This window comes from Sipha flava, unplaced genomic scaffold (assembly GCF_003268045.1).
Source record: "Sipha flava isolate LNK unplaced genomic scaffold, YSA_version1 88_pilon_pilon, whole genome shotgun sequence".
Lineage (NCBI taxonomy): Eukaryota > Metazoa > Arthropoda > Insecta > Hemiptera > Aphididae > Sipha > Sipha flava.
Window position 1 is genome coordinate 1375752 of NW_020273630.1, and position 20117 is coordinate 1395868.

A 20117-nucleotide genomic window follows, 5' to 3' on the forward strand; every position below is an offset into this window, starting at 1 on the left:
TGTTTTCATTTTAATGGGGTTGGTACTTCTCGATACACGTAACTGCTTCATTGGAACATTAACTTGGCGTCGTTATTGATTATAGTTAAAGCGTTAAAGATACATATTTTTTCTACTAAATCATAATTTCATTACATTCAGAAAAAATAATAATTACATTTTTTTAAAATTATTTGTTTATTGTTGAAGAATTAAATATACAACATTGTATTAAAAAAATATTTTATCTTTGTTTAAACAAGTATAAAAATCATGCTCTACTTTTCCCTCTAGTTTTTCAGAATTTGTTATTGAACATACGTTATTCAGAATCATATCGTTTGTAAAAGTTATCGATTGTAATATTACCTTCAATAAATTTAGTGAAATCATTAAAGATAAAATATTTTTCCAATATAATAATATAAAACCGTCATAAAATTCGTAGTCATTTTCCAGAGGTCGTAATAATAGATACCAATTAATACATAAGTAATGAACAGTGTGCAATACTCTCGATGTAATATTACGATTGCACACAGATTTGAGTATTTCACAAAACTAACAACACTTTGATTTAGTCATCCGACATGGTGAAATAAAGAGACACTAAACTTTCAGTTGTATTTATTGTTATTTCATATTACTGAAATGGCAAGTAAATGCTCGTAATAATACTTGTCAATGATTTTATGTTTGGCTTTATTTTACGATTACTGCAATTTGAAAATCTTGATGTGTAAAATTGGTAAGATTACATAAATGTTAAACTATTGTGGTTTATTCAATTTTCCTCGATCATTTAAAATTATAATGTATTACTATAGCACTAAATAAATTGACTTTTAGAATCTAATAAAATCTGTTTTTACGTACTAACCTCTGGATGTGTTATGCAAAATATTAAATACTAACAAAAGTAAGCATTAAAATAATCCAAAAATTATTTTCAAAATTTATTTAATAAATTTATTCTTTAAAATAATACCATAATAATTCCTAAATAACAATAAAAATTATAAAATATAATAAATGTACCCTAAATTTGTAGTTATTTCATTATAGCAATAATTTAAATGTTTTTTCATCATCACTAAATTAAAATATTTAACAATTTTTAGAAAAATTATTAAAAAAAATTTTCTTGGCTGAAAAACAATAAAAATTCATAACTTCGTTTTGTAATTATTTTAACGACTTAAATTAAACCCTTTTAAATAAATTGATTTTTTGTAACTAAGATAAGTTAATGTTCAATCTTAATTTTAACTGAAATCTATCGTTTTGTAATTATAAACTTTTAGCTTAATGGTTTTTTTATGATTAACCTGACCTTTCTCAATTTAAATTTTTCCAAACTTTATAATGACCTTTTTCCAAAATAACAGTTTCAACAAAAACCAGTAAAATAAAAACCTTAATTTTCGTCAAAATTGATAGGGCTCTCGACCAGACTTGAAAAACAAAACCAATTAAACGCGTAACTGTCGTTGTTTTAAACGACTGTGTATGTAAAATTTTACAAAACCAACAAATAAACGACGACGCTTTTAATTTAAAATATTTCAAACACTATTTGCTCAAGACTTGCAAAACCGTTTCTACCGATACGACTCGAAATCAGGTGAAACGGTTTCGCACACAAACCGCGTATAAATATTTTAATACATGTTTACGGTAACGAGGCAGATTTTAAGAGGTTTTATTCCCCGCCGAAGTAATAACAATATATAAAGGATAGTTAAATTCTTATCGAATAACGCGTGTACACAGATGTACGTATAAAACCACATAACGACCGATGTGAAAAGCCAGTTGTAATAAAACATTATATTATGATACGAAACTGGTGACGTCACAGAAATTTACCCTACACATCGTAAATTGTTATTGTTATTTTTTTCTGATTTGTCGTGGCATAGTGCACGTTCGAAATTGATACACTGTTCATTACATAATACCGTCACGTCATCGAGTTAAATATCTTTGGCCTGACACTATATTATCGTACCGTGTCCGAAACACGATGTATAGAAATCCATGGTGGATATTGTGAGGTTTCTCAATGGTGACTCTTGTGTTCAGTAAGCATGCGATATTACTCACATTATTACTATTATTATCATGAGCGTTTAGATCAACCTAAAATATTGAAAGAGCGCATATGTTTTAGTTTTTTACGTTGAAGACTGAAGCAAAAAAAAGGAAACTTGCGTATATGATGAGCGCATCGAACTTCGCGCATCGCAATGCGTCGTCATGATTAAAATAAAACATTTTACTATATTTTACGTAATTTCATGAATCTCAACTAAAAATATTTTTTTTCTATCTATTTCAATAATAAATGTAACGAAAATTTTTCGTTATCCGGTGTTCGGACTTGAGCCACAGACTAACGAAGTTTTCAGTACATCACTATTAAGTTAATTGCATGGCACTCCGGTATTTATGGCTCAGAGACGGCGCTGACTATAACTTATTGAGTGATCGCTAATCAAGCTCCAGCAAATCGCGCGCTCAATTAATAAGGAACAAATGTTTGCGAAGTCTCGATACAAACGAAGTGATGACGATAAATTACGCTGTAGCAGTCCTAAGTACTCTATGTAGGGATCTTATAATCACAAACGTTTCTATAAACATTTCTATAAATAATATAACAAATAAAAAAAATTATCACTAAACTGTAGTTTTTTAAAATGGCCTAGAGGAAAACTTGGTTAATTACATTGATCGATGTATGCAAGTGTATTAAATGTTCAAAAAAATCTTATTTGACATAAAATATTTGGATACATATTATCAAACTTCACGATGCACACAAACTATGCACACAATCCATTATACGCCTGTTAAAATCAGGTAAAATTAAAGTTTTTTCCTTCAGGCTATACGGACTACACTGCTATTTTAAATTGACAAATTCGTGATTTTTTTTTTTTTTTTTGTATCAATAGATTAGGAGTCATTGATTAATCATAATTTTGATACATTCGGAAAAATTGGTTGGAAATATGAATAAATAAATGAAAATTTATTGTTAAAAGCAACTTTTTCTGATTATATACTGAATGTACGACTGCGATCAGTGTTTTATTTGACAAGCAAAGCATAACATTACATGGTCTGGGTTTATTTAATTTTTTTTCTCTTATAAGTTTTAAAAATTAATAAAAATAAATCAATTGCTGAAATCACATCGCATAAGAGATGTTCATGGAAATAAAAAGTGTACGCCCAATAGGAAAGAAGATGTTTAAAATGTGTTTGATCTTGTGGTTCTATGAAGGGAGAGAAGTGTATCAGGAATTCATTTAAAAAATGTGGCTGTTGAATTCACTCAAACCGTGTCCACGCATAATTCAACAGTAGTCTCTGCGCAACAACCTGTCTGTTTTGTAATAACATAATATTATTTGCCTTCAATTCTTAGCTTCTTCTCTCCCCTCGAACCAACTACCGAACAGATACGTGGTTAAAGGTTTATGACATGAGTAATCGTCTCCAAGGGTGGAGAAACGTTTAGTGCGCGAAATCCATTTATGAAATTTGTAATATTTTACTATAATAAATCGGAAAATATTTTGTTTTTGATGCACGGGAATACTATTGTATTTTAATGTAATTCGTAAATTGTAAATTGGCTAATGAATAATAAAAAAAAGGTTTCGTTTACTTATGTACCTATCGAAATTATAATATCGCGTGCAGATCACGTATACTGCAATGTATTGTAATGAGATAAGAAGTATAGTGTAGTATTCTTAACAGAAATGCTGTAGACTACCATGTGATAAGATACAATATAACTTTTTCATAAGCCACTGAGTACTAAGGTTTACGATAGTAGAAAATTTTCATCAGTTTGAGCAAAAACCGCAAAAAGACTTACGTTCAGTAATGGTATTATAACCGTAAAGGGGGTAAAATTCGTTTTCGCCAAAAGCGCAATGAATTGCACGCTACTGCACTGCTACCGAGTCGCGATGCCGACGACGGTAAGTCGTGTACCACAGTATGTATATAGATACGCAACGGACAACAGTAGGCGGTGGCGTCAGCTTCAAAACCGAAGTAATTAGGGTATACCTGTGTGTCGACGTTGTCCCCGAGGAATCCTGCATCTCCTCTTATGTCAGTGGCGGCAGCGGGTGACTCGTTACACACCGCGTACCCATATCGAATAGCCCAATATCATTATACGCACTCGCCGCCCTTGAACGCCAAGTCCCAGGGATCGCAATGGGTGAAATATCGCCGTGACGTTTATGCATATAATAAATTATACGCCGGCAGTCGTTGCCTGCTCCTGCGCGAGTTTGCTAAGAATCTTATCTACTATATACGTATATGAGCACTATTATTATGAAAATAGATCATTATCCCGCTACTCCAACGCTAAAATTGTCTTTGCTCTCCTAAATTTATTTGCGCATCAGATAAAGGCAATCAATGCAATTCAAATTTATAAAAGAATAATATTTCTAACTTCAATTTTTTTTTTTTTTGCCATTTGAACTTATTTCAATTTGTTGATAAAATAATATACTTCATGATTCAATGGATAATATAAATTGGAATACAAATTATAATCCTCAACTACCCGACACAAAGCCACTTTCATTCGACCCCTTCTTTTATAGACAACGCTAAACAAAATGAAAACCAACCAGGGAAAATGAAACTATTTGCTGTAAAAATGAGGAAATTCAGGGACACGCTATTGCATCTGAAGTAGTCAATAATTTAATCAAAGAAAAATCGTAAAAGAAGTTAATAACTCTATCGATAAAACGCTAAGCCAATCAATTGAACATATTATACAGCTATATACCTATAGCCTTTTTAGTATTCATCTAATGTATTATAATCTACATTTTAATTATTTAATTATTTTTTTACGTTTTATTTTATCTTTATGGCTTTTTACTTAATTATTCGTATTATTATAATTTGTTACTATATTTCTTATCTAGTTATGATCTGTTATATCACTTAGTAACTACTCTTATAACTCTGCTATAAAAAATGAAATATTCAAATTATAAGTACATTTTAATTAAAATAAATCAAAAGCATGATTACCTACAGAAATTATTAAAAAACATTTTTTTTTAAGGATTCAGAGTGGATATAATTATGCTAACTGCCTTACTCTGTGCCCATTTTCAAGCAGTTCTAGTTTTACTAAATCCAATATTTATAAGTTTTATGTATTTAAGTTATTGCTGATCAGTCAATAGTACATTAACTAACCGACAACAAATTTGTAAAAATTCACAAATATCCCATGCAAAACCCAAAATCCGTTTCATTTTTTTAATAAAAAGCCATTTAAGCAACTGGATTTTTTTGCAAAACTTAAAAATATCCTTCCTACATTTAAAACAAACTCATTCATATCAGTTAATTAAAATGTGTATACTATGGATAGAAGAAAAAAATGAAGAATTCATATCATATATTATATATTTGTTTGTTCTGATTAATCTCTTTTTTTTTACGTCCCGTTATGTTGTGTTTTATTTTATGTTTACTTAACATTTTATACAAAACCTTACAGTATTCGTGCATACAACTGTGCCACACAAAACAGCAGATACATGCTGTACAAATGTTCTATTAAATTAATAAGAAAACATAACCAGAATTTTGTTTAAAGTCAAAATTATTATTTTTTACTATAAATTTACCGAAAACGCAATGTATTTTTAATTAAAAAATAAAAAAGAATTATGTAATTAAAATTCACTCTACCGCAAATGTAAATAATATTGTATAACTTAAAAACATTTTCTTTTTAATTTATAATAATAATTTTGATGTACATTTAAATTAAACACATACCAAAATGATTTTATTATTATTTTACCTTACTACTATATTATTACGTTACTTATAAATGCAATACGTTTGCATAGAAATATGTCCAAATATTTACGTTTTCGGTTTATTTTTCATTTAAGCCTAATACATTTTTTCCTGATTTTTGGACGTCATATTTAAGATCTTACCAAAATATTATACATATAGGTACGGTTTAATTTTTATGTTAAATTTCTATAGTTTAAAAGTTAGAGCAATTTGGTATGATTGTTAGACGTTTTCTTTTAGAAAGTATACATTCACTTAATTACATTTAATCAAAAATCGATATCATACTAAAGTTATTTTTATATAGTTCTTTATTAATCCTAATAATACGTTAAATATATACCGACGAATAAAGACATAAAGTCGATTTTTTTTTTTTGTATATTCAGAGTAACAATAGTAGTGACATAATCTGTATTTTTTTGTGAAATACTATAAGATTTTGAAAAATAGGTCTTTTTCATTGTATTCTTACAAAACAATATCATGGGTAAATGTAATTATTATGTTTATTTTCTATCATTATTAACAGCAAAAATGCAAAACATTTTATTGTTTTATATGAAACATCGGCAATATTGCGTCTTTCAATATACGTAATGTAATTTTGTTTTCTATTGTTCATTTTGATAAGAGTTACATCAATATACTCGTTGGAGCCCAAGTAGGTGTGTCTTTATATAATGTTATGATTGGTCGCATAGGTGCGGCCATTTTATTTGAATATAATGATTTTATTAAACATTCTCTCGATTATTACTCACAAGTTTTTTCTCCGAAAATTCTGACATTGATTTTCAATAATCCACCGAAGACCGTCTAAACTGCCGAGTTCTTGGCAATAATTCCTCCTTGCGCATAATACAAAAGTCTACGACAACCGATGATTCAACTTCGGTTTCATATAAATATTGACGGGGAACTTCAACAACGAGGCTTATCCGTGCAACGTGCTTGCGCGCAAAGTTACCGCGTTACACGATTATTATTACACTTGCGCAAAGCCGACCGGGTTGTTACTCGTACGGAGCACGCGATCGTCACGGCCACGGGATTTCAGCAGCCTTCCCCGAGGTAATTGAAAATCTCAAAGGTTCTCATGTGCCGAACCGCACGGTGTGTATCCATTGTGTCGTGTCCACGTATTTCGCAATATAATCTATACACGTGTGTGCACGCACCACACGTACAACGTAATCGTGCGGTAAAGCTGGTTGCGCATCACGCGTTTCGGACGTACACGTTTTAAAAACGCAGCGTTTGAACGCCGAAAACTGAAACCGTATGGTTTGCATGCGGTCTGGTGATGGGCAGAAGTGACTATTTGTTACTACTACCGAATATCGATCGGTTTTCATCACGTTACATGGATTAGTTTAGTTTCCGATTATATTTTGCACAACCAACCAATATAAACAAATTTAATAAGTCGACTAATTCGACTAAAATTCGTTTAATCGTTTTTTAACTATGAATACCTGAGCATCTACAAAGAATGCAGAGTCCCGAAGCCGAACTACCGACTAATTTTAAGAAATTTAAAATTAGTTTCCTTTGTAGTCCCTAATTTGTAGTCCGTAAGGCTAATTAAAAATATTCATACAAAATATATACCGATCACAACACACACACCCGCACGCACTAACACACACACACACACACACACACACACACACACACACACACACACACCTCAAACACTATAATATACAAAGGTTTATAATAGGAGTCAATATTGTTGCGCTGTGATTCTTAATCTGTAAAAAAAATGTATTTATTCAAATAAGTTATTCCATGATATTAAAAGATAACAGATTTGTATTCTAGTATTTTACATAAATTTTATGATAATAAATATTTAATCGCCTAAATAAATTTCTTCGTTACCATTCAACTGTCTTAACTTGTGTTAAAACACTTTTTGATACACAATTTTGTCCTGTAATTTATATTTTATATTTTTAATAAAGTTCATGCTAAAGTTAGTTACAATTTTATTACTACCAAAAAAAGTAAAAAAAAGGTACATTTAGCTAATGGTTAATCGAATAAAAATTAGTCGGAATAATAAAATTAGTCAAACAATATAAATGATTTGAACAAAAATTAACCGAATAATGTAGGTTAGAAGAAATAAAATTAGTCAAAAAATAAAATGTAGTGAATTAAAAATTAGTTGAACAGCGTATTGGTCAAATGACCACGTAAATTAACTAAATTAGTCATGCACTACTGCTGACGTAAATCAGTAGGAATTTCTGCTCATCACAAGTGGAGTCATACGTATGTTCAGTAGTGGTTGGCGGTTTCCAGACGCGCGTTTTTAATTTCCAGCGGTGAAATGCGTACGCTATAGCTTTCGAAACGAGTAGCTTAGACCATAGGCTTATATCCATAGGTGTAGCTGATTTTAATCAGGGGGGGGGGCAAAAACATAAAGCGATTAGTGTTAAACTCGTAATTCAAATAATCTACAGATATACCATTAGATAACACATAAAACGTCAAAATGATTACACGTGTAGATATCACTCGGTCCCACTAAACTATTTTTAGACTTATATATTATTTAATTTTTGATTTTAATGTAAAACTTACACGTTTGGTATAAACAAATATAATTCAATTTGAGACGCAGGGGTGGACAAGTTCCCCTGCCCCACCCTCGCTACGCCCATGCTTATATCATATATTAAACTGCCGTCAACGGTATAATACTGCGGTAACGTCGTTCAGCATGCGAAAAAAGATTTGCGAAATCTTCCAAAATTGTATTTTCGTGAATATATTTTCATACTACTTGCTCGTACCAACTAATGGGTTCGTCTACATTTTGTTCGGCTCGAATAATTGCATTGCTTGCGCCCAAACGGCTGTAACATGTTTTCTCGGATATCAATCGTATTCGAATTCAAAGGTAACCATGGATAGAATTCGCGCTCCATCTCTCTCGGTATAATTAACCGCTATACAACGTTGCAACCATGATTAACTTCAGAACAATAATAAAAAAAAAAAAAAACGAGTCATCGGCGAGCTGATTACTTTGCTTTAGCAAAACGACGTAAAACATGGTACCTTGCTAATAAAAAAAAAAATTTATCGAAATCTATAAATGAATAGTGTTGAGCTAATATTATAATTTTAAATATATAAAATACCGAGTATTATCAAGTCCTTCCAATCCATTTCTAACATTTTATTGCATTCTAACAATATTCTAATAAACTCGATTAAAGTGATAATTATTTTGTCATCCATTTACACGATTTTTAAACTATAATATATATATATATATATATATATGTATAAAATGTTAGTAATCAAATAATAATTTCATAAAAAAGAATTCTAGATGATGTGTGATTTGAATTTTTATTCTAATTCATTAAACATACTAGTTTATTTTAACTATCTAGCCAATTAAATATAATAAAAGCAATCATATGAACCAGATTCAACCGGGAACCTCCACCAGGTCACTCGCAAAAATGTAGGGGGAAAGCAAAAAAAAAAATAAATAAAAAAATTGTAAGTTAACATTGTCCAAGAGAAGATTTACCACTGGATTTTTTATTTACGTATATTTCGCGATCATCATTAATAATATAAAAATCAAAACTAATTTTTGAGTTCATAAAATAAATAAATTTAAGGTATAAAATGTCACTATTAATTCAAATATTTATAAAAGAAACATAATAAAGTATAAGCAAAATATAACTTTATTTGATAAAATATATCCAATATGAGTCGGTACCGGCTTTATGCAAAAAAAACTTCTCATTTTATAACTGACATGAAAAATCTCAGGAGGGCAATGGCACTGGCCCCCCTCCGGGTGTCTTTGACATAAACCAATAATTTGTTTTCACCAGAATAATCTAACTAGCTTAACACAAAAAAAAAAGAAAATACTTTATTTTTCGAATGTATGACTTTTATTTAAATTGCATTTGAATAAAATAATTGCATTCAACTAATTCCTTCATATTTATTCCAAAACAATTTTACCCAAATAATACTATAGAGATATTTTATTTAATAATGCCTGAGAATAATATAATCCAGTTGTTGTTCATCACTAATTTGATAATTTTGATCTAATTAACATTTAATTTTACTACATACAAATCTGATAACAATTTATTTATTTTTTTTTTTTTTTAACTTATTAGTTTTACGCTTTTTAGATAATTTTACAATTTCAAAATATCAACTCAAAAATTTCATTAAATATATTTTAAAGATAAATTACATGATATTTTTTACATTCTTATAGATTTTACTTCAATTTTAGTTCAATGTACCCATAAATTAATTAAATGTATTACCAAAATGTGTTTAGTTTTCGTAAATGTTTTTTTATGTATTTAAAGTCATGAATTAACTTTTTTCTCTTTATCTTTATTCTAGTAATTAACTTTTCCGACATGTTTTCTAATTTCCATGTAGTAACAAAATAATTGTTTCAAAAAATAGCCAGATGGACGAGTTAACCGTAACAAACAACTGTATTGACCTATTTAAAATGTAAAACACAAAAAATCATTGAGTGGTACAGAAATATTTTTTTGGTAAGATGATTAATAATTACTAGGTTACAAGAACCGACCGTTTTATATGAATCGTATAGCGACAATATTTTTTAAATTGTATACGTGACGTAATGGTATTGATTCTGTAGTAATAATAATAATTATTATTGATAAAACTGATTATTATAGTTGAGGTTCTCTTATCCATTTTTTACTTTTCTATTATAGATACGCATGTAACACAATTTAGTTAAAATGACAACGAATAACTACGAAAACCAATATTTTTGCAACCAGCCCGTGCAATAATATATCTGCGACGTAGACTTCATTTAAACGTGACCATTATAATTTTTATCGCTTCACTATATCGATTGAAACAATAGCAAAAATATTTTTAGTTCTTCGCTGTAAAACCATTCGGTTCCCTATTGAAAAACTCTAAAAAAAATGTGTATATATATATATATATATATATAGAGAGAGAGAGAGAGAGAGAGAGAGAGAGAGAAAATATAAAATAGAAATAGATAGATGGGAGCTGAAATGACACGACTTGAACAAATTATCAAATAATGGCACTTTTAAATGTTTTACACAACAGTTGAATAAATTAATAATTTTTTCATAGCCAAAATCTAAACGTCATATTTTGTCCAAATGAACACAACATGTTTATACGATAAATATTTTACGTTCACTAATGATAGCCATTAAATACTATACTCAAGTCATAAAAAATACATCGGTTAATAGCTCAATAAATATCGCCACAACTAATAAAACATTTTATTTATTCAATGAAAATTGTTAATTTTTCCTCTCCTCCTCTTCCCCCATCCCATAAAATATTGTTATTCATTAATAATTTCCGTCTATTCGTGTGGAAGATAAAGGTATACGGTTTACGATCACACTCTTGTATGGCTCGACAGAAACAAATAAAGGGAAAATATTTTTATAATTCACACAGTATGACGAATAGATCAATATTTACAATGATAAATACATGTTTAATTCAATACGTACAAAGACAATTCTTATCATACATCAAATTAAAAACAAGTAATAGTAATAGTTTTTTTTTTTTTTTTTTTATTAGCTTTTAGTATACAACTATGATAGCTCGACATTTATAGAGATTATAAATAAAACAACATTATACATTAAACATTAGTGTACATATTAAATAATGAAGCCAGCATCCAATATAAAGGAAATTATTAATTTGATGGCGGTAGTGGATTTTGTGTTAAGTATGGAGTGGATATTTAAGGGGATATTAAGAGTCTTAAGTTCATTAATTAAAATAATGCGATTGAGTTGAAGTGCAGGGCAGTCGAGTAGAATATGGGATAAGTCACAAATGCATTCATTTAAGTGAAGAGTACAGAATGGAGAATCATTAAGGCCAAGTTTGAAGGAGTGACTAGGAAGAAGGTGATGTCCTATGCGTAGCCTATTAAATTGTACTATATATGGTCTATGTAAGTATAAGTTATTGAACCAGGTTTTTTTTAGGATATTTGGTGTAATATTTCTGTATCTTGAGGCGAATTCGGCAGGTAGATTGTTCCAGAGAGAGAACCAAATATTAGTAGAGTATTGTTTTATAAGCGATGTGAAGTCAGAATGGGGGAGTTGAGAAATAGAAGGAAAGATGAGATTGGATGAAGATTTAGCAAGGTGGTCTGCAACTTCATTACCATGTATGCCTGTATGACTAGGAACCCAAAGAAAGTGGATGTTATAGTTAGTTTGATTTAATGTAAAAATAAGGGACTTGATGCGAAGAATAAGTGGAGACAGGTGAGAGTTAAATGGGTTTGAATTTAAGGCTTGGAGGCACGACATAGAATCTGAGACAATTAAGTAATTGTTGGGGGGAAGATTTTGAATAAGTTTTAGGGCTTCGGTGATGGCATAACACTCAGCTGTAAAGGAAGAAGACGTAGGAGGAAGGTTATTGTTAAAAGAGAGCTGTAGATCAGGAATATAGAATGCATATCCAGCAGAGAGAGGGGAGACTGATCCATCAGTATAAATCGCGATGAAGTTTAAAAAACGTTCATTAAGATAATTCAAAACGGCTGCATTAACCGAGGAAGAAGACATAGATTTAAAATCATTGGAGGATAGATCTAAAAATTTATTATCAGAATGAATCTGAGGGGAAAAGATAAGAGAGTCGTAAGATTGCTCGTAAAGAGGGAGTTTAGTTGAATTGATAATATATTGGTGGAAATTTGAGATAGAATGTGCTATAATTGATAATACGGGCATAGATTTAGGAACATATCGCCAATTAAGGTACAGTGAGTAATAAATGTCAAAGATACGGTGATCGCTATAGGATAGTGATTTCAAGAGAAATTTGCCGGCAAGCCAGCGGCATCTGATATTAAATGGAGGGCAAGTAGATTCAACTTCCATAGCAGGGCAAGGTGTAGAACTGACGTAACCCATAATGGTTCTGATACATGAGGCTTGGAGTTTATTGATTTTTTTCCAATTAGAAAAGGAAGCCGATCCGAAAAGAAAGCATCCGTAATCAATTTTGGAGCGTATAATAGACAAATATATAGATAATAGACTTGAAGGGTGAGAGCCCCACCAAGTGCCAGTTACCGATCGGAGGAAGTTGGACCATCGAGAAACAAACGCTGTGAGAGTAGAAATATGTGGAATCCAGCGCAATTTGGGGTCGAGAGTGATGCCAAGATAGGTAATATTGGGAACAAAAGGGATAACATAGTTGTTGAGATATGTATTAAGGTTGTTCAAATATCTACGACGAGTGAAAATGATCGATTTGCATTTTTCAGGGGCAACATCAAAAGACACTTTGATTAGAATATCATTCAGATCTATCAGGGCAGAGTTGAGGCTATCGATAGCAAGATTAAGATGTTTATTAGAAGAGAATATTACTAAATCATCAGCGTATATAAGACATTTATGACCAGACTGAGAGAGATGCTTTTCAACAATACTCATATATACATTGAAAAGGATTGGGCTGAGGCAGCTACCTTGTGGAAGGCCAGTGAAAGTGGATCGAGTGTTTGACGATCTGAAGGGAGAGAAGAAAACAAGTTTTCTGAAATTGAAGAGAGCAGATAGAACATTACAGAACTTAGGGGGGACATTTAATGAGAGAAGATAGGTAATGAGGGTAGGAATGTTCACGGAATCGAAGGCGCCGCGGATGTCCACAAATGTGGCGACAAGGAATTCCTTATTATTAAAAGCATGGTAAATGTTACCAATGAAAGTCGAGAGGCATTCCATAGTACCTAAACCCTTCCTAAAGGCAAACAAGTTTGCAGGTAGAACAGAGTTGGATTCTAGCCACCAATCAAGTCTTGTTTTCAGCATATATTCGAAAACTTTGCAAAGAGAGGAAGAGAGAGCAATTGGACGAAAGGAATCATTAGAATTAGGTTTGGGGATAGGGATGACACGATAAGATGTCCATGAAGGAGGAACCTGATTGGATGATAGAATGTTATTCATAATAGTTAGAAGGTAAACCAGAGCATTAGAGGGGAGGTGTTTTAGCATGATAGGTGAAATGTTGTCAAGACCGGAAGCAGTAGATTTTCGTGAAGATATGGCTAAATTTAATTCTGACATGGTAAAAATATTGGTGAGAATATGGGGTGGAGAGTATAGAGAGTGATCAGAAGGGCAAATCTCTGATATAGAAGGGACATAGCACGGAGCGACTTTAAAACAAAAAGAGTCGAACCAATCGTCATTATCTGGAGGTCTGACTGGGTTGATACAGTTTTTATAGCGCTTAGCTGTTGACCAAAGGTGATGTATGGGGAAAGATGGATTTAGATTATAACAAAATTTTTTCCATTTTTTCCTCTTTTCATTTTTTAATAGCCTGGTAGTTTGGGCACAAGCGTTTCGGTAATTAATAAAGTCAACCATGGAGCCTGAGCGACGAAAGTTTCTAAAAAGAAGGGTTCTGTTTTTGACAGCTTCGGTACAGTCAGAATTCCACCAGGGAGGGGAGGGTGGATAGGGATTGGAATTTAATCTTTTCTTAGGAATTGTAGAATTGGCGGAGTTGTTTATAATACTTGTAAAGGTAGAATAGGAAAAAACTGGAGAGGGAGAATTTGTCAATGAAGAGATAGAATTATGAATTTGAATAGAATACGATGACCAGTTGGCTTTATTGAAGTTAAAAGGTAAATGGATTGGAGGTGCGGAATCTAAGGCGGAACAAAATGGCACAGGATCAGCGATCCTGTTAAAATTAGTTGATATGATAATGGGGATATGATCGCTACCGTGAGGATCATTGAGGACTTGCCAAGATAAATTCCAGATAATATCAGGGGAACAAAAAGATAAATCAATTGCCGAGTTAGTTGAGTTGGGGCGACCCACATGTGTAGGACTACCATCGTTGAGAAGACAAAGACCTAATGAGTCAATGCAATCATAGATCTGAGAACCACGGCGGGATGTAAGTTGAGAGCCCCAAGCGGGATGAAATGCATTAAAGTCGCCACCAAGTAGCGTATTATGCGATATCAGTTTAAAGAATTCATGCCATAAATTGGAAGGAACATTAGAATTACTGGGGATGTAGCAGGACCAAAATTTAAAAGGAGGATGTGAGTTGATAAGATGCACTTCGATACCTATGATGTCGATTTTACAGTGGGTAAATCTATTTCTGGTAGCGATATCTAAAGGAATTTGTTTGGATTTGAGGGAGTTATGGACAGCTATAGCTACACCACCATAGCCATCGGAGCGGTCGGATCTATAGGTTTTGAACTGCGGTATTGTAAGGGCACGTGAAGGTAAAAGCCAGGTTTCAGAGAGAAGTGCAATTGAGCATTTATGATCGGATAGGAGGTGTTGTAAGGATGGGAGACGTGCAGGGAGACTTCTCACATTCCATTGAATAATGTTAGTGTGATTGTTGGAGATATTCTGGTTTTTATATTTATATTTAATAGTAATAGTAATAGTGGTAATATTCACACGCGTGGTAAACATAAATGGTTTGGACAAAAACGTGTAAACATTAACTCTAGGAAACTATGAGTATCTTCGAATGAATTATCTAAATAAATATCTTTTTTTTTTATCTAGAACTAATCTATAGAATCTAAAAACCATCCAGTGAAGGCACTTCAGCATGAATTTACAATTATTTGGGTATTAAGTATTCATATTATATTTTCTTTATAAGATCACGGGACCATTGTCGTTTGAATCTTCTGGGAATAAATCCTGGGATGAAGATGTATAGTAGCTTTTTAATATGGGGATTGTTGTGGTTTTGAAAGTAATTCCTAAATTGTTTGTAATATAGCTTGACTCTATCAGTGACTTTAGGAATATGAAGATCTGTATGAAGAGTATGGTTTGAAATGTACGAAGGAGCATTGGTTATGAGTCGTAAGATTTTCGATTGGAACACTTGCATTTTTCGTGTATTTGATAATTTTTGATGTGCCCCAGAGTTGAATACCATAAAGCCAGATAGGCCTAAGTAGAAGATTATAGATGTGAATGTTGGTTTTGAGGAATAACTTTGAGAACTTACAGAGAATATATTTGAAAGAGTAAAGTCGTCGAAATATTAATTTAATTTGTATATTGTTGTATGAATATACATAGCCCGTGTTAGTCATTTGTCGTAGATTAGACCTAGATATTTAGCTATGACTGAACATTGTATTGGTTTGTTTTTTATATATACCGGAGGAGATTATCTGTAACGGAGAGCAAAGGGGATAAGTGCAAATTAATTTTGATTAATTTTAAAGCTCAGAGGGAGTGGGGTATTAAGGTAAGATAATAGGTAGTAAGGTAATATGAATGGAGTAGAAATTATTTTAGTTTTAAAAAAAGGCCGAGGTTCCAGACCTTGTCAAAGGCCTATGCAACATCGAAAAATACTGCAGAAGTGAAAAGTTTCATCTCCAGAGAACAGGCAATGGTATCGGCTTGTTGGTGTATTTGGTAGATAATTGAGTGATGTTCTCTAAATCCAAATTGCGTGTCAGGAATTAGTTTATTTTCCTTGATGATTGGGAAAATTCTGTTTAGTATTAGTTTTTCTAAAAATTTTGCAAAGAAAGGTAGTAAACTAATAGGCCTGAATGAAGAGAGGTTATCTATAGGTTTTTTTGGTTTAGGAAAGAGAATAATTGTGGTGAGTTTTCATTGAATCGGGAAGTATGATATTCGGAGTATAGCGTTAATGATATGAGTAGCTATATAAAATAGCTTTATTGAGAAGTCTGCGGGCTATTTCGACTGAATTACCTAAAGAAAATTGTTGTATAAATTATTTTACCCAATTAAGGGAGAATGGTTTGGGTGGAAGTGTCATTGGATGTGGGCAATCTAGGAAATTGAGTATTTTGATTTCTATAGAAAGAATGGTGGTGGCGTTTGTGTTAAAAACTTGGGGTAGGTGTTATCTGTGTGCTTCTACTTTGTTATTTATAGCGAGAATACCATCTGGAAGTTATATTGTTTTGATTTTTAAGATTTTCGACAAACCATCTCCAGTCCAATTTAACATACTATCTATTGGTGTGGAAACATCTCCAAAACAATTTAATTTTCCTTTAATACAAGTAGATTGTGTAGAGGTGACGTCCATGCTCAAAAAATCATAACTTAATCTTATCAACTCTTCGGATATACTTTTTAAAAATACTCCGAAACATCTGATTATTTTCATCAACTGATTATAATTCAACTTATAAATATCTAGGTGATAAGGAATAAATAAAATTCCACACATTCATGCCTAAACCATTGAAACCGTATTCAATAATTATAAAGTATCTCACCTAACTTAATCTGTTCACAGCTGCAAATAATATTCAATTCCACATGGATCACGAATATTACACATCGTATCACAAAATGTCTATTGCTTTTATTTCGGATTGATTTGAAAGTTGTTCGATAATAATAGTAAAATTCTTAAAATATACTGTTTCTTCACACTAAAATTAAAGTAAAGTTGCTGAAGAAAAAACTTTCACCTCCACAATACTATGACAGCCAGGTATACTTGCATACAAGTCGATATTGCCACCATTCCTTTCGCTGTATCAAATGTGGATCTAATCATTACTCTTAGGACTGCACAAATTCTACATCAGAATCCGCCAAATGCGCTCTATACACAGAGTCACTCATAGCCACGTATAGTGGATGTCCTGCGTACAAAAATACTATCGCAAATCGCAGGAAATTCAAAATAATAAACCCATATGTCATAAATATATATTATAAATAAATCACGCTAATATTACCTATACCACTTTGAAAGTTTCAAAAATTGGCATAACAAATTTCTCGACGATTTTAAAGCCGTTACTGCTTTTATAATGAACAGCTACAAAACAATTGCTTCCGTCTTCTATATCCTCTTATTAAACTCGTGTTCGTCAATAGTTCACTTATTTCACTTCATATTTCTGTTTAATATACTCTACATTTTTATCATTGAAATAAATCTTATTTTAAGTAATTGAATTCTAAAAATACGTTGTAAACATCTTGTAGTACAATTTCATATGTTTTCTAGCAGACTGAAGATATTTTATGTACCCTTATAATTATATGTGAATGCTTCATTTTTAAGTAAATATATAATAGTATTTTAACAAGTCCTAGAGTAACGTATTGTCCACTATACCCGCTACCTCATAGTAATGAGACAATTTATTTTTATTTAATTTTCTTTTAAACTGGCATTACATTTCCTTGAAAACTTTCTCTTTGAATCTGTAAGGAATGAAAGAAATATTATATGAATATAATTATCATTTATATATTTATAATACTTGTATAGATATAAAATAACTGAACGCTATAAATAGTATTGAGATGATAGCTATTATATTCAATAAAGAACCCTGTACAGAATTATATCTTGTACATCCTCAAAATAGAAAATAAATCGGTAAGCCAGCGTTAGTTCATGAAATGATTTGTTAAATTTGTATTTAAATTAATTACATTTTCCTAGTAAGTATGATACAGCGAACTTACTTATTAACGAGTATTTTAACCAACTAAAATTTATTGATGTAGTGTACTAGAATATTGCATTTACATAATTTTCCTTTTATCAAATATTAAATTAAAATCATTATTTATACGAAAATGAGAATAAACCACGGAATTATATATAACAAAATATTTAACTTGAAAAACGTACAACCATATACTTCGTAATATTATATCATGTAGAACCCAGTTGCACAAAATACTTTAACCATACTAATATCAGTACAATCGGTACGAATACTTTAAGTCGGCGGTGAAAACATATACCTGCTGGTGTTTAATGTACGGCGTCTAACGGCAGTGAAATAACATCAACTACTATGAATATTAACAGAATATTTGTTACCTATAGATTTTGTCGTCGTGGATGAATGAATCGAATAAATACGAAAAGATTTACTCGCTGGGGCCGTACAGTGGGTTGAAACCAGTAAAAATTTAAAATCATGAAAAAATTATAAGCCGTTTGGTACGCATTTACCACCGAATCACGTCACCGGACCATAAAATTATTATGTCAATGAAAAGTGAATTTACTACACTTCTTCTTCTTGGCTTTATAACTCTCCAAGAGTCTTCGCCACCACCGTCAAAGCCTTCTATCTTTCCCTATCCTGGATAATTTCTTCCCAGTCTTCTAAGTCTAGTGTTCTTAGATCCTGGCTTACCCCGTCGAACCATCACTTCCTTGGTCTACCTCTCGGTCGTTTCCCACTAGGTTAGTATTCTATGGTTGCCCTTGTGGCTTTTGCTTCATCCCTTCGCATAGCACTTGTTCAAACCATTGCAATCGTTGTACCTTCATGTAATTGGTTATTTTCGTGCTTTGGGTAATTTATCGGATTTCGACGTTTGTCCTTTACATTTACTACACACATGTGCACATATAAAATATGCTTATATACGTATTATATATATAATGCTGTAAAGGCATAAATGTAGCGCACATGTATAATATATAATATTATTACAAAAGCAATCGGAAGACGGTCGGAAACGGCCGATTATCCTGCACGCGCTCGTACGTGGCCAGCCTCGGTAAAGGACGCCATCGACACACACACACACACACACACACACACACACATACACACACACACCAGGTAATGTCGACGTATAATTTATTGAAGAAGAAAACAGATCCGATACACTTGCATGTAGTCTGAAACCCAGTCGAATTACGTTCCTTTACAGAAATCGATACATTAATAATGGAAGAATTTTCCGAGAATACACCGTGTAAGCGTAATCCGTTCGAAACGAGTGCGGCGTGTATGACCTACATATAAATGTGTGTGTGCTCGTGTAGTTTGTGTTGCGTTACGGGTACTAATAATATCGGTTGGTAATAAGGTCTACTTTACCTAGACAATGTCGAGTATACACCGATAATCTCAGATGATGATAATGCAGGGAATACAATTTATTTGATTATATACTTACGTATTACCAATGGCGTACCTAAGGGGGGGAGGGTGGTTCGGGTTTGGACCCCCCTCATTGAAACATCTACATACTCGACGGTTTAATAGTAAATTGTATAATAATAGTATATAGTGTATTTTAATTTCCCATTATCTTCAATATACAAAGTTTCTAGATTATATAATATACATATAATGTATAAACCATACTATAGTATATTAACAG

At 31.7% G+C, this 20117-nt stretch overlaps 1 protein-coding gene across 1 annotated transcript in view; it reads left to right on the top strand.

Moving 5' to 3' along the window:
• LOC112693509 (discoidin domain-containing receptor 2) overlaps positions 1-20117 on the top strand; it is a 347933-nt gene that overhangs the window by 271125 nt on the left and 56691 nt on the right. The gene's annotated exons all lie outside the window — the stretch shown is intronic.